Source organism: Diabrotica virgifera, chromosome 9 (genome assembly GCF_917563875.1).
Source record: "Diabrotica virgifera virgifera chromosome 9, PGI_DIABVI_V3a".
Lineage (NCBI taxonomy): Eukaryota > Metazoa > Arthropoda > Insecta > Coleoptera > Chrysomelidae > Diabrotica > Diabrotica virgifera.
In genome coordinates, this window is record NC_065451.1 from 170845949 (window position 1) to 170861844 (window position 15896).

Consider the following 15896-nt stretch of genomic DNA (forward strand, 5'->3'; position numbering starts at 1 on the left):
CGGAGTGTTGTTGTTTGTGAAGCAGTTTGGACGAGAAGGATCTTAGGAGCACGTGTGGGAGAATCAAGGACTACACAATCCATGAGAAGAAGTAAAAAAAGAGAAAAAAAAGGTTAGTCAGATTATTTGTGAAACGGAGAGAATTGTTTATATCACATACCATATTCGTTAATTTTTTATTGAACAGTTCTACAGCATCATTTAGTCATTCATAAATTCAAAGAAGAAATAATTAATCAATTCAAAAGGTGAAAAGTAAATTTTTTTATATAATAGTAAGAACAGTCTAACAAATTATTTAAATGAAAATTTTGTTAAAAAAATGAGATGGCAGAATTAAAGATTAATTTATTAGATAAGAAATAGTTGCAACAAAATTTGATTTTTAGCATACATTTAAATCTTCCCAAGAAGCAATTGGACGTAATATTACGACGTCTTAACCTTGGATTAAATGACCCAACGCTAATACGCGACGTTGCGACGACGGTCAGAAAACCGCTATTTGCACCTAAGTGGGGAATACAAATACGGGTTGCCTCGACGTCCCCCTCTCGACTTCTCAGCTCGAGATATTTTATCGTCAAATTACTTTAGTTTTTAGGACTTTAGTCTTGTAAAGTTAATAGTATAAAATTCTCTACCACAGAAGTACGGCCGACACACTTCATTTTTACCAAATAGGTTAATAATCTTGGAGGATATTAAATCATCAGAAACTAAGATGCATGCCGGCCTGTTGATACTTATTTAAGTGGGTTCCTACTCTATTCAGAATATAACCTAAGTGACTTGTATAATTATTTTATTAATCATCTGCCTGATTGTATAATGCGGTCGAAAATTTACAAACGCAAGGAAGTGTACTGTTAAACTAGGTATAAAAATTGCTAAAAACTGAAAGCGCCTCAGAAATTTACAGGTTAAATCGAACAAAACGGTAAAATTAGAAATAACCATCGTAATTTAAAAAACATATTATTATGTCTAGATCCATACAAAATTATCCTTGATTTATATATAAACAAAATTCGTTAATTAAAGTCAAATATTCATTAAAATCTAGCAAAAAAATTGCCAAACATTATATTTCAAAAAATGGCTGAACCATGGCGATCTTTCATTAATGGCGGATTTGACTCGCGACCTAAATTGCACTACATTTTAACTGATTTGGACAAGGACACCCCCTGCCGACCTTTAGTATAACCTATTTTTACCTTGCACACCTCGAATTTACCTATTGGTGTACCTAATACGTCCTAAAGTAAGCGCAAACAACCTGGTCTTGACGACAGACTCCCGACGACCGGTCGTCGTCGTGAACACGCCTTAATCTGGTGGACCTAATCAAATAGGGTTAGATAGGCCCTAATCAGCAAATTTTTACGTCGTTTTGTAGTTGGAATCTAAACAACCAATTGTCGAAAATTTACTTTACGACGTTGGATAGTCATCGACGTTTTTTAGTAAATTACAGGTACCTTATAAAAAAACTTTGACGTGAGGTTAACGTATACAACTTTACTTAAGTACTACGTTGTTATTACCTACGTTGTATTGTCGTTCTCACCTTCCCGCAAGTACACGCAGCAATCTACCATATACCTACTGAGAAAACACCCAACGTCTCGTGAACGTTGGGTTCGATACTAATAAATACTCTGTAATCCCCGACGTTGATCAGTCGTTAAAAGTATTCCAGTAAATTACATTGTAGTATAGAGGTTATACCCGACGTCAGCTTAACGTTAAACCTTAACCTAATAATTAACGTTGGTATTCTCAACGTTGGATTGTCGTTGTCGTCTTCCCGAAAAATACGTCTACCATACTCGATAAAACACCAACGTTCTCTGAACGTTGGCATCTATCCTAAAAAATACGTTGTAATTCCCGACGTTGAGTAGTCGTTGATGTATGCCACTTAATTGCACTTATACTACAGATAGGTTAAGACCGACGTCAGCTTAACGTCAAACCTTATCCTAATAACTGACGTCGTTATTCCCGATGTCGGTTGGTCATCAGATTATATTACTTATTAGCAGCAACGTTGGTCCATAGGAAAAACAGACGTTGCCCTTGATTAAGGCTTATTGTGAACCAATTTTGTCCTTAAATTTAACGTCCCATTAGGACAAAATTGGTTGCAGGTCGTAAAATTGCTACTTGGGTCATATTTATGGTATATTGAATAAATAAATAATATTTATAGAATTTATATGACATTAAGTATATTTATTTTCCCTGTTTTGTCCTGGATGAAGTAAGCAACTAGAGATGCTAGAAGCCACAAACTAAAGGTAATAGATTAAAATAAATTAACCCTGAGAATAAATTTTATTAGAAAGTTTTATTTAATTTTGGGTTTGTTTTCCATAAGTAGTAATTAAAACAATTAATTAATTAATCAAAATAAGAATATGCTGATCAATCTCATAACACAGAGAAAATACAGAGCATAATAATATACAGTGCACAAATTCTAAAGGTGCCGGTGGGGGATGGCGTCTATGCGCAGTATTATAGTCGGTGTATGAGAGAGAAAATATTCGAAATAATGAAATAACAAATTTTATATTATTTGTTATTTCATTATTTCGAATACTTGCTCTCTCATACGCCGACTATAATACTGCGCATAGACGCCATCCCCCACCGGCACCTTTAGAATTTGTGCACTGTAAATTTATTTTTATTAACCCTACTTTTAATACAATATATCAACTTATTTATCGTAGTTTCTTAGAGAATTGGCTTTTTAGCTAAGAAACCTGCTACTTAGATAAGTAGCGCTACTTAGACTAATGAAATTCAATATTCCCGCCCCTCTTTTCTATAAAGCTAAAAATGCCAGCTCTATAGACAATTGTCGAACGATTTAGCCTGTGAAGCTAAAATTTTTAGTTTCTTAGACTAGCGTGATATAATTTGCAAGATTTTTAACTGTTACCAATGGTAACAGTGGTTACATGGACGCTTCGCCAGTGGGGTGGCGTCCATCCCCAGAGTAAAAGCGCAAGTTGGCACCATGTCACCTTTGTTCTTTGAGGTATCCTCTAACCACTCACCAATTTTCATGCAAATCGATGGAGGTTCAACGAAATCGGAGGTAATAGCTCATATCGACCTTCAGTAACTGCACTAAATGCACATTTGCGTGTTTCATATGAATTCGTGGTCAAAAATAGATACAGCTTATTTCCGTCTTCAGAAAACCTGCAAAAGTCCTCATAAAAATGAAGAAGTGCGATAGTAAATGTGGTGCTAGAGCGACATAATAGTTATCATGTTTTCATGAATGCTTCACACTTTTATCTTTAAAAAACCACTGAAGAGTGGCCGATCTGCGGGGGGAACACGGTCCAGAATTAAAGAAAAAATTATTAGAAAATAAAAATTCATTAGCTGGCATAAAACTTACACAGTCAAATTCAACCTAATAAATTAGTACTAGATAGTTAGAAAAAATAAGGAAACTTATTGCATAAAGTTATTATCTATCTCTTTTATGTAGTTTGGGTTTAGCAATTTTCTGTCTTTTGGTTGGTGTTTTATTGGAAGTCCCCCAAGGCAAATGTTTCACCACTATGATACTGAAGCACCTTCAGAAAACTGAGGAACAACCACAACAAGTGCTACTAGAGCTGAAAACATGATAATGCTTATGTCGCCCTAGCAGCACATTTACTATCGCATTTTTATGAGGATTTTTGGAGGTTTTCTGAAGACTAAAATACGATACATCTATTTTTGACCACGAATTCATTATGTAACCAATGTGACCAATTATTATGTGACACGCCAATATGCATTAAAAAAGTGAGTCTCTCCTATTTAAACAAGTAATTGGACTTCGTAAGTCCTAGGTTTTCACCCAAAGTAATCGAAAGTAGAACTGGAAGTCGATATTTGAACTGAACTCTTCGTGTAACTTTACGTCGATTGATATACGATATTACTAATTTTGAGTCATTTTTACTAAACTTTGGGTCATCATTGTTTAAACAGAAATGATTTCAAAACCAGAACTAAAGACTCAAACTCAACTTTTCAATACGCTTTGATTGATGTGTTACATTTACTATTTCTGCGACTATAATGCCACTTCTGGTTGGAACTTTTTAACCGGAAATGATATTAAAACCAAAATTTTACATTTTTTCTCATCTTGCTAAGGCACGTCGAATGATATATCACTTATACTATTTCTGTGACTTTGAAACAGTACTTCTGGTTGCTTTTCTAAAACCAGAAGCCCTAGGTCAAATGTCTCACCTTTAGTACCATCCTTGGATTATAAGCTTTCATTTGATACCTCATTAGTCATTCTACCTGGTATAATGACGGAGGAGTTATATTCGCGGTCGGACGGACAGACAGGCTAGGTCAAATTTCTCACTTTTAGTACCATCATTGGATTATAAGCTTTCATTTGACACCTCATTTGTCATTCTACGTGGTATAATGACGAAGGAGTTCACAGACAGACGGAGGACAGACGGACATGCATAATTCTAAGTTTTTACATTTTTTCAAAATTGTGGGAAAACAATAATAAATATTTTCGTTCACTTGACCGTGAATTAGTGCACTTAATGTAAACCGAGAACCTGAACCCAATAACTTCAGAAGGCAGTATTCAGAATAATACTTTTTCAGACCTAGGTCCCATGGACTTTTTTAATCTACACACTGGGAATTATCATTGACCGAACTTTCGTTAAACTTGACTGGGGCCACTTTTCCATAGGAAGTGTTGCGGAGTATCTACATAAAATTTCATTTGAGCCCTACAAAGGGGTCGGTAGGAAGTCGAGATATGACTATTTAAACTCAAAGCTCAAAAAAACCAATGAAAATTTATAAAAGAAAAAATTAAAAAATCTATTGTTACGCGTGAGTGAATATACTTATTTGATTTTTAGGCAGTAATATTTATTTTGAATTGACTTTATTTATTTTTAAATAAGAACACTTATAATAATTTAAATAAAAAGACTTACTTTATTTTATTCACAGCACTAATTTTACAAAAACACTAACCGCTTAACACTTAATTTGTTTTTAATTATTACGAAAATAAGTATCTGATTTACATTACAAAAATATCTATTGAACAATACCGGCAAAACATACGTTCAAAAACACAGCTTTATAAGACTCCCTTAAACATTCACAATTGTTTCCTTATATACCTACTATACTACAATGTTATAGAAATCTTTCGATAAAAAAATTTTATAACGGGTAAAGAACATACGGGTAAAAGAACATATGGATTAATCTCGAAAAAGGTTCCTTTTCGCCGGTTTTGGGTTCCCCTATCAGACAGGACATAGATAACCTTTGAAATGTGCTCGGTGGCGACAACGGCTAGGGTTAACAGATTTTTTTGAAGTGAAAACTTTAGGGACGTTTTGCGATTTTTGGATAGGGGAAAAAAGCATTGAATTCGCGACCGTCATCGCAACCGTCATCGCGACCGTCATTGCGACCGTCATTGCGACCGTCATCGCTTATGTTATATATTATTTGTATGTATATATAAATTGTATAGAGGTATTTAAATTTAAAATAAATGTAAAACCTATTTTAGGATGGGGAAAAAAGATTTATTTCGCGACCGTTATCGCGACCGTCATCTCATCGGCGAAATAAATTTTGTACGTATCTACGTTATGTGTATCCATACATAAATTGTATAGAAGTATTTAAATTTAAAATAAATGTAAAACCTATTTTTGGATGGGGAAAAAGTATTTATTTCGCGACCGTCATCGCGACCGTCATCTCTTCGCCGAAACAAATTTTGTACGTATATGCATTGAAGTGAAAACTTCTTTAGGGACGTTGTGCACTTTTTGGATGGGAAATAGTATTAAATTGACGACCGTCATTGCGACCGTCATCGCTTCAAAGAAATAAATTTTTTTGAAGTGATAACTTCTTACGGGTCATTGTGCACTTTTTGGATGGGGAAAAAGTATTAAATTAGCGACCGTCATCGCAACAGTCACCGCTTCTGCAAAATAAATTTTTAAAGTGAAAACTTCTTTTGGGGACGTTGTGCACTATTTAGATGGTGAAGAAGTATTGAATTAGCGACCGTTATCGCTTCGGCGAAATAAATTTTTGAAATGAAAACTTCTTTAGGGACGTTGTGCACTTGTTGGATGCGGAAAAATTATTTCTATCGACTGTCATCGCTTCGACGAAATACATTTTTGAAGTGAAAATTCTTTAGGGACGTTGTGCAGTTTTTGGATGGGGGAAAAGCATTGAATTAGGGACCGTCATCGCGACCCTTATCGCTTCGACGAAATAAATTTGTGAAGTGAAAACTTCTTTAGGGACGTTGTGTACTTTTTAGATGGGAAAAAGAATTAAATTAGCGACCGTCAGCGCGACCATCATTGCTTCGACGAAATAAATATTTGAAGTGAAAACTTCTTGAGGGACGTTGAGCACTTTTGGATGGGGAAAAAGTATTAAATTAGCGACCGTCATCGCTTCGACGAAATAAATTTTTGAATTGAAAATTTCTTTAGGGACGTTGTGCACTTATTGGATTGGGAAAAAGGATTGAATTTGCGACCATCATCACTTCGTTGAAATAAATTTTGTACGTATATAAATTATGTGTATGTATACATAAATAGCATAGGGCATACGCATCCCGTATATGATATAGGTATAGCACTTCTTTTTGGATGGGGAAAAAGCATTGAGCTCGTAATTTATATACTATAAGATGTTTTCACTTCTGTTGGCACTCCCATGAGTGCCTTCAATTTTTTTTTTTTAGTCTGTAAACATTGTTTTACGGCCTTCTCCAACTTATTCTAAAAGGGCAGGTAAGTGGTAAAAGAGGACCGGGAAGAAGACGCATTTCCTAGCTTCAAAATTTACGAAAGTGGTATAACGCAATCACCAGTGAACTGTTCCGCGCTGCGGTAAACAAAGTCTAGATAGCCATGATGATTGCCAACATTCGGAATGGATAGGCACTTTAAGAAGAAAGAAAACATCGTCGGATGATTAGGCCAATATTTGGATACAGGAAGCGTGTAACACTATATTTGAGAGTTTTACTTGAAATCATAATTTCGTTGGTTCTAGATTCTAGAACTACCAGAAACTTTTATATGATTTTTATGTTTTATATGTTTTTTAGGATATGCCAGGATTGTGCCGTTGTCAATTTATACTTGAGTGTGGTGAAAATAAACTGGTAGTCTGGTGTAGTCAAATGACAGCTTCCTTTCAGCAAAGTTATGGAGAGGTTTGGCAATGTTTTCTAAATATTTCACAAACAACAGTAGGAACTGCAAAGGCCAAGGAAAGGAAGCTTCAGATACTGTTTGTTTCTTGATGTGGGGCAATTCTTGTACTGCTTTTATTTTTGTCGGGTATGCTGCAACTCCTGATGATGAAATTGCATATCCATCTTCTCCTTCTTGTAATGCCTATATATTTCGGATGTTGGCGACCATCATGGCAATCTGTACTTTGCACACTGCAGCTCTGAAAAGATTTGTGGTTGTTGTGTTAAACCGTGTACGCCTTCCTGGTTTTCATTTTCCTTCTACTTTTCCCTGCAAGATTAGTTGCAGTAGTCCATATCTTTTGCTGTTCCTCCTGATGTGACAGAGGTATTCGATTTTGGCTGTTTTTATTGAGGTTAACAGCTCTCTTTCTTGTTGTACCTATTCTCGGCAAAACACCCTGATTAGTAACGGGGTCGGTATAAGATATCTTCAGGATTTGACAATAAAGCCACATTTCAAAAACGTCAATTTTCTTGTAGGTGACGTCTGTGAGAGTCCACGACTCAACTCCGTACAACAGTATATAAAAGATATAACATCGTAGTAACCTGATTTTTATGGGTATTGATAAATCATGACATTTAAGATATAACAGCCATTTTTTGAAATGCATATCTTGCTTTCTCTATCCTACATTTGATTTCTATGGAACGGTCCCAATTTTCATTGACGTTCGTAGCAAGCTAGGTGTATGTTTTTTACTCTTCTATTTGTTGACCATTCACACTGATTCGTCCAAATTGTACATATTATTATCCAGTATCCAGTACAGATAATAATAATAAAAGGTACAGAAATTTTTTAAAAAATATGTGGCTACAAAAATATTTTAAAAATAATATCCAAAGAAAAGTTAGGTACAAAATAGTCTGCATGCTGCCATCTATCAGAACATTCTAGTATCTTAGCCAGGATTCATTACAGTATTCCGTTTCTGTATGTATAGGTAATAGCAGAGAGTTATATTAAATATCCTAGAGGTCGTATGATCGTATTAGAGGACGATATTTTTCGGCGGAAAAAAATAAGATTGCAAGAATTTGGAAATTAAACATAATTAATGAAAGAAAATTTTGAAATACCTCGATTATCTTAGCTTTATTTATGATTTTTATCATGAAATAATTAAGTTAGGCACTTGCTTTATCAAACTGAACTTTTAACCAAGCTAGACGATTGCTTTTATGCCAAAGCAATTGAATCTTTTATTGTTGAAAGTGGGTAAGCACCATTTTCAACTGTTCAAGTTGTAGTAAAAAATCCTTCTCTCTTTCTATTTGCACGTCATTTGGTGTTAAATGAAGTTTTGCAGTATAAACTATATCCATGCAGTGCATCAGTGCTTGCTTTCTTTTAACACCAAATGACAGGGATAAAGACAGAGGGAAGGGTTCTTTACTGGTACTCGAAAAGTAGAAAATGGTGCTTACGCCCTTTCAACAATAGGTAATAGATTCAATTACAAAAAAGATATCTATCTCGCTGATTTATTACACCTAGGTCTAGATGGGTTAAATGCCGTTTAGGAATTTTTCTTCTCTATTTTCTCCCACGAGTGAAAGTCTTTATTTAATTAATTACTACGTATATACTTACGTGCATGAACCCAAATAGGACAGCAGTGCCGCCGCTAAAGTGTTGGCCGCCCGTGTGCATCTTAATATTTGCCGTCCCCCTTTTAACTCTTTAGTTGTTTCAGCATAGGTACTAGTATTTAAAGAAATGTGCAGGAGATACATTTTGTAACCGTAACGCGTATATGAATAAAATTTGCTCTGATCTCGACGTTACTTTTAGACCTGGATCCCGCGTACCAAAAAAAAGTAGATTAATAGCAAGTGTCTAGTCTGGCAGACTTTGATGTATGGAAACACTGAAACAGGGGAAGTTTTAATTGTGCAACAGGTTAAAAATTTGGAACGTCAGACTACGAAAACGTTCCATGTATTTTGTCGGACATAACTTCCAATTGATTCGTTACCATTTCATTAAACTCTCATGCAAAAATCAAAAATCTGTTCTGGATGTTCTGCCCGACAAAATACATGGGACGTTTTCCTAATCTAACGTTCCAAATTTTTAAACTGTTCCACAATTAAAACTTCCCCTCTTCCAGTGTCCCCGTACATCAAAGTTTGTCCGACTAGACACCGTTAAGCTATTAACAAATTTTCAGCTTGGTATTAATCAACTTTTTTTGGTACGCGGGATCCAGGCCTATTTGAAATAAAGTAGTGTGCAAAAGAAACGGGCACACTACTATTTATATTACAAACAAAATCGTTTATCAAAAGCGTGTCTAAAATCATCAAATTCTCAACTTTACTGAACTATAACCCATCTATAACCATACATAAGAATAAGGAACAATATTATGACAGAGCAACCATCGAGTAATAAAAAAGATTTTTTTAAACCATCAAGTAATAAAAAAGACTTTTTTATTACTCAATGAGAGCAACTTAACAAGCACTTATCTAAATTCTCGGAAAGTATCCTATTGTCGTATCGTACTTTCTTAAAAAATCACAAATGTTCAGAATTTGAAAAATTCGCATATGGACCCGTAAGCCACACAGGCGATAATTTACGGCGCCATAAAAGCCGTAAACCCATTGGTTGACTAACTCCTCCACCAATTGTAAATGAAATAGAAGTTAGTCAACCAATGCCTCGTCAGGTTTACTGCTCTTACGGCTCCGTAAATTATCGCCCGTGTGGCCTTAACCTTAGCCACAGTCAGTTCGAGAGCCGCCAGGAAATACTATTGATATATAGTCCATAGTATTTGCCGCCAGTCACTTTGAATTAAAAGACATTTCTGGAACTACTTTATGACTACAACTGCAAAAGGGCAGTTCATATAAGGGATAACATTTTCTGGTATTTTTCTTTAAATTGTTTGAAATACATATTATGAGTTTATAGAAATATCTGAATCATTACTATGTATTTAACTTTTTGAATTTATTTTCGTTTAAAAAAATATTATCATCATTGGCCTGCTTTTGGCCGCCCCTGTAATCGGCCGCCCGTGTGCGATGCACACTTTGCACATATGGTAGCGGCGGCCCTGTAGGACAGTTTAAATATGAGAAATTTTCATGGATATTTGTTACTACAAAACATGGGACCGTGCAAGTTCGGCAAAGCGACCCCTATTTCTGCGCTCTGTACTTTTATTCGCACTTTTAATTATATTGGCCAATTATATTAGTCCTGGTTACTGGATAATTGTCAAGGCCATAGTCCAAAAAAATAATAAGAAGAAAAAATAAGATGCAGGTTATATTATGCAAACGTAAACAATTGTATGTAGTAAATAAAATTAGTTATTAAAATGCAGTACTGCAAGCAAAATACAATTAATTAAATTTACCTTTATATAATAATTGCATATCATATCGATATTGTGGAGCAATATATAATTTTCTGCTTCAATGACAGAAGGTATGAAATATACGTCAATTTGACAATTTCAATTGACAATATGAATTATTTAAGATAGTTGCAATATTTCTCCGCGACTCGCGCACGGTCGTTTCTCGTTTCCCTTCCAAGTACGTGCACACCGCGAATAGAGGGAGACAGCATAAAGGCTTGGGAGAAAGTGGGAAAGGAGTGCGAAATGTCAATGCCATTGATTTGCAAACTCCTTTTTTCACAATAAAATCAACTATTAAAATACAAGCAATAGCTCCATCTATTATTTCATTTTTCACAAATATGATTGGAGACCTGAAACTCAAAACTGAGCAATGACAAAAACTTTATCCTGGACATACAAGTCACTGCAACACTGTTTCAAACTACTAAGCTTTGGTCATGTCGTGGGATCTGTAAAACCTACTGCATTTTATAGATTAGTAGCTAGTTTTACTTTAAGGCATCTTGTCACTATCCTGCAGGTCTCATTGAGCGCCACGTCTACTTGTTTAGTGGGGCACGCCACGTTTCCACAACACGACTCTACCTTATCGACAGAGTTTACGAGAAGTGTACGTGTAAATTGAAGCTGTAATTACAAAGAAAGAAATATGTATGTCTTTGTACTCACGTTATAACGCTCAAAAAATTGCGGGACCTGTAAAAATTACTTTACTTTTTTAATTCTCGTATCAAAGTTACGCGTGAAGTTAGTCGTATTGATGACAGTTGGGGAAACATGGGCGACCCGTTTAGTGTGAATAGATCTATTGCAAACAAGGCGCGCTTATTCGGTCGATGATCAGAAATATAGTTCTTGTACCGTTGTTCTTAGTGTATCAGGTCATACATCCCATTTGCTATCCATTACCGTCTTTATATTGTTTTTAGTTGTTAATTTCCGTTTAGTTTTGCTGCACTGCCGATTGATCCATATTTAGGTTGCTTTGTATTTTCATATTCAAAGTAGTTTGACGTTTTCGCTTTTCTTTCCCATGATTCGTTCTAAATTTCAAACATCATCATCAGTAGCTCGACAACCCTTTTTGGTTCCTGGCTTGTTCTAGGATTTTCCGCCATTCTGTTCTGTTCCTTGCTTTGTTCTTCCAGTGGGTAATCTCAAGTGTTTTCAGATCTTGTTCCATGTATCTAAGTTTGGGTCTTCCCTTTGACCTTCTCCCTACTATGGTGTTTGCCTCATTATATGTTTTGGTGTTTCGGTCTCCAACATCCGTTCAACATGGCTCATCCAGCGCAGACGTGCGATCTTTATGGGTGTTATGACGTCGGGATCGTTGTATGCTGCGTATAGTTCAAAATTATATCTTCTGCGCCATACGTCATTTTCTTTCACCCCCTTATATATGTGTCTGAGGATTTTTCGTTCAAACGTACCTAATAAGTTCTCATCGCTTTTCGACAGTGTCCATGTCTCTGATCCATATATAAGGACCGGTTTTATCAGAGTTTTGTATATTTTGCATTTGGTTTTTCTCGTGATGTTGTTAAATCTTAGATGTTTAATTAGTCCATTGTATGTTTTATTAGATGTATTCTTCTCTTAACTTCTTCGCTGACATTGTTATCTGCGGTAACTAGTGAACCTAGATATGTAAAAAAATTTATGCCACTGTATATTTAGGCCACTGTTTTGTGCCGCTCTTTCAATTTCATCTGCAACATCATCTGCAAATTCCAATATTTGTACACTTTTTGTTATTATTGTTCCTCTGGTGTTGACTTTTGACTCTCTAATTATTTTTTCTAATGTGATGTTGAATAGAATACAGGATAGGGCATCTCCCTGTCGTAGGCCCGTTCTAACATGGATTGTATCTGTTAGTGCGTTTTGAATTCGAATTTTGCTTTGTACTTTAAATGTTTCTTTTACTATATCAATGAGTTTGAGTTGGAATATTAAATTCTTTCAGGGCGTGGATCAGAAATTCTCGATGGATACTATCATAGGCACTCTTAAAATCAATGAATAGATGATGTGTGTCTATATTAAATTCACTAGTCTTTTCCAAGATTTGCCTCAAGACGAAGATCTGATCTATTGTGGACTTCTGCCTGCAGAAACCACATTGATATCCCCCAACTATTTGTTCCGCATATGGTCTCAACATACAATATTTGACAGTATTTTATATGCCACAGTCAGTAGCGTTATTGCCCGGTAGTTTTTACATTCAAGCTGATCTCCCTTTTTATGTAGTGTAATAATTACTCTGGTATTCCAGTCTTGTGGCAGTTGTTTATTATTACATATGTTCACTATTAGTTCGTGTATCGCATTCAATAGGGAGTCTCCGCCTTCTTTTATTAATTCTGCGCTAATATTGTCTAATCCAGGTGACTTGTTGTTTTTCAGTCTGGTAACTGTTTCTTGCATTTCAGCTACTGAAGGGGGGTTGTTTCTCTGGTATCCGTTATTGATTCAGTATAATTCCATCATATAGTGGATCTCCGTTTTGTTCAAACTTTTCTTTGAAGAATTCAGTCCATTTTTGTAGTATTTTACTCTGTTGAGTTTACTATATCTCCTTCTTTGTCTCTGCACATCATTGTTCTTGGTTTAAATTCTTTTCTGCTTTTGTTAAGTTTTTGGTGGAATTTTCAGGTTTCTGTTGGTTTATTTAATTCTTCAATTTCTTGGAGTTATTTTTCTATATGTTCTCTTTTTTTTCTGCGATGTATTTTCTTCCCTTCCCTCCTTAGCATAAATTTCAATAGGTAAGGAAAAAGATATTGGAAAGACCATAAAGTATGGGGAGTAAAATACCACAAAATAATAAAAATAAAGAAAGAGAAGATAAAACATGGAAATAATTACAGTGGCTAACAAAAACAGAAAAAACTGAGCGTACTAGGTAAAGACTCTACTAGAAAACATCCATATTGGACAATACCTTTTAGTGTCGATTGAATATACGGAATTGCAAAAATGTCCTATCCTCTAAACCAGGGATGGGCAAAAGCCGGCCCGCGGGCCGTATCCGGCCCTTTTGCTTACTTTATCCGGCCCGTTAAAAAATCGCGCAAGCAATTTTTTTTAAGAGTGTAGGCGCAAAATTTCGGGAATGCCAAGTATTTTAAAAAAATTTAAACTCTGAATGAAATATTATATTGTTACCGAGGGCCGAAAGTCCCTGAAAACTTCTATGTTTATTTTAATAAGTTACAGGGTGAAAAAGAACAGAAAATTTAGTGTGATTTTTAATTTCAAAACAAGTATGTAATGGGACAAATCCTAGGCTTTCACCCAAAGAAATCGAAAGTAGAACTGGAAGTCAATATTTGAACTCTTCGTGTAACGTCGTGCGTCGATTGATATACGATTTCACTAATTTTGAGTCATTTTTACTAAACTTTGGGTCATAATTGTTTAAACAGAAATTACTTCAAAACCGGAACTAACGATTCAAACTCCACTTTTCAATACACTTCGATTGATGGGTCACATGTAGGTACTATTTCTGCAACTATAATACGGCACTTCCAGTTATAACATTTTTAACCGGAAATGATATAAAAACCAAAAGTATACATTTGTTCTCTTGATCTTGTTAGGGCACGTCGAAAAATATATCGCTTATATTATTTCGGTGACTTTAAAACAATACTTCCGGTTGCAACTCTAAAACCGGAAGTCCGATGTCAAATATCTCATCTTTAATACCATTCCTGGGTTATAAGCTTTCATTCGACACATCATTTGTCATTATATTTGTATTAATAACGGAGGAGTTATATTCGCAGACGGAAGGACACACGGACAGACATTCATGAAACCGGAAGTATATATTTGTTCTCGTCTTGCGAAGGCGCGTCAAATAATATATCAATTGTACTTCCGGTGACTTTAAAAGAGTACTTCCGGTCACATTTCTAAAACCAGAAGTCTTAGGTCAAATTTCTCACCTTTAGTGCCATCCTTGGATTATAAGCTTTCATTCGACACCTCATTTCTCATACCTCTACTCTGGTATAATGACGGAGGAGCTGAGTTTACGGACAGACAGACGGGCGGACGTGGATAATTCAACGTTTTCACATTTTTTCAAAATTGGGTTTAAACAATATCTCATTCAAAACACACTTTTTGTTTATTCTAAGGGACTTTCGGCCCTCGGTAATAATGGAATATTTCATACTGCGTTCAGATTTTTCAAAAATATCAATTAGTTTTCTCAGGATTCGAAAAAATGAATGCATTTAAAAAGCTATGGTCCGAAATTTTGCCCCTACGCTCTTAATGCCGTTTATGCGATTTTATTGAAATCAACAGCATTTTAGTGTTCGTAGTGTTCACATAACTAACGAATCTGATTTTCTGATTTCCTTAAAAGCGACTGTGTTTAACCCGGTCCAGGCGCGAATATTTTTCGACCAGGGTATTTATCGTCTACCAGGAACCCTTTTCCTTCGATTTTACCCTTCATAATCCCCAAATATATGCTGTCTTTCTCCTTTTAATAATGGTCAAAAGTTCTCTGTCCCTTACCATTCTGTGCAACACCATTTAGTTCGTAATATGACCGGTCCATGATATTTTCAGAATTCTTCACATTGACATAAGTCACATCTCAAAAGCTTCCAGCTTACTTATTAAGTCAGCATTAACAATCCAATGAAGAAGAATATAATGGACTTAACATTTTACCATCCGATATCGGATTTGCAGATTGAATTTTTGGTTACCTACTCAGAAACTTTTAATCTGGATCCTTGAAAAATGTCGCTCCAATGTGTTTTAAATGCATTCATTTTTCTTTCGAATCCTGAGAAAACTAATAAGTATTTTTGAAAAATTTAAAGACAGAATGAAAGATTATATTATTAGCAAGGGCCGAAAGTCCCTTAGAATAACCAACAAGTTTCTTTTGAATGAGATATTTGAAATTAAAAATCACACTAATTTTTTTATTTTTGTTTTTCACCCCTGTAACTTCTTAAAATAAACATAGAAGTTTTCATGGACTTTCGACCCTCGGTAGTAATGCAATCTTTCATTCTGCGTTTAAATTTTTCAAAAATACTTATTAGTTTTCTCAGGATTCTAAAAAAATGAATACATTTAAAACGTTAAAGCGATACTTTGCGCATACATATATCCTTAATATTTGAATGGGT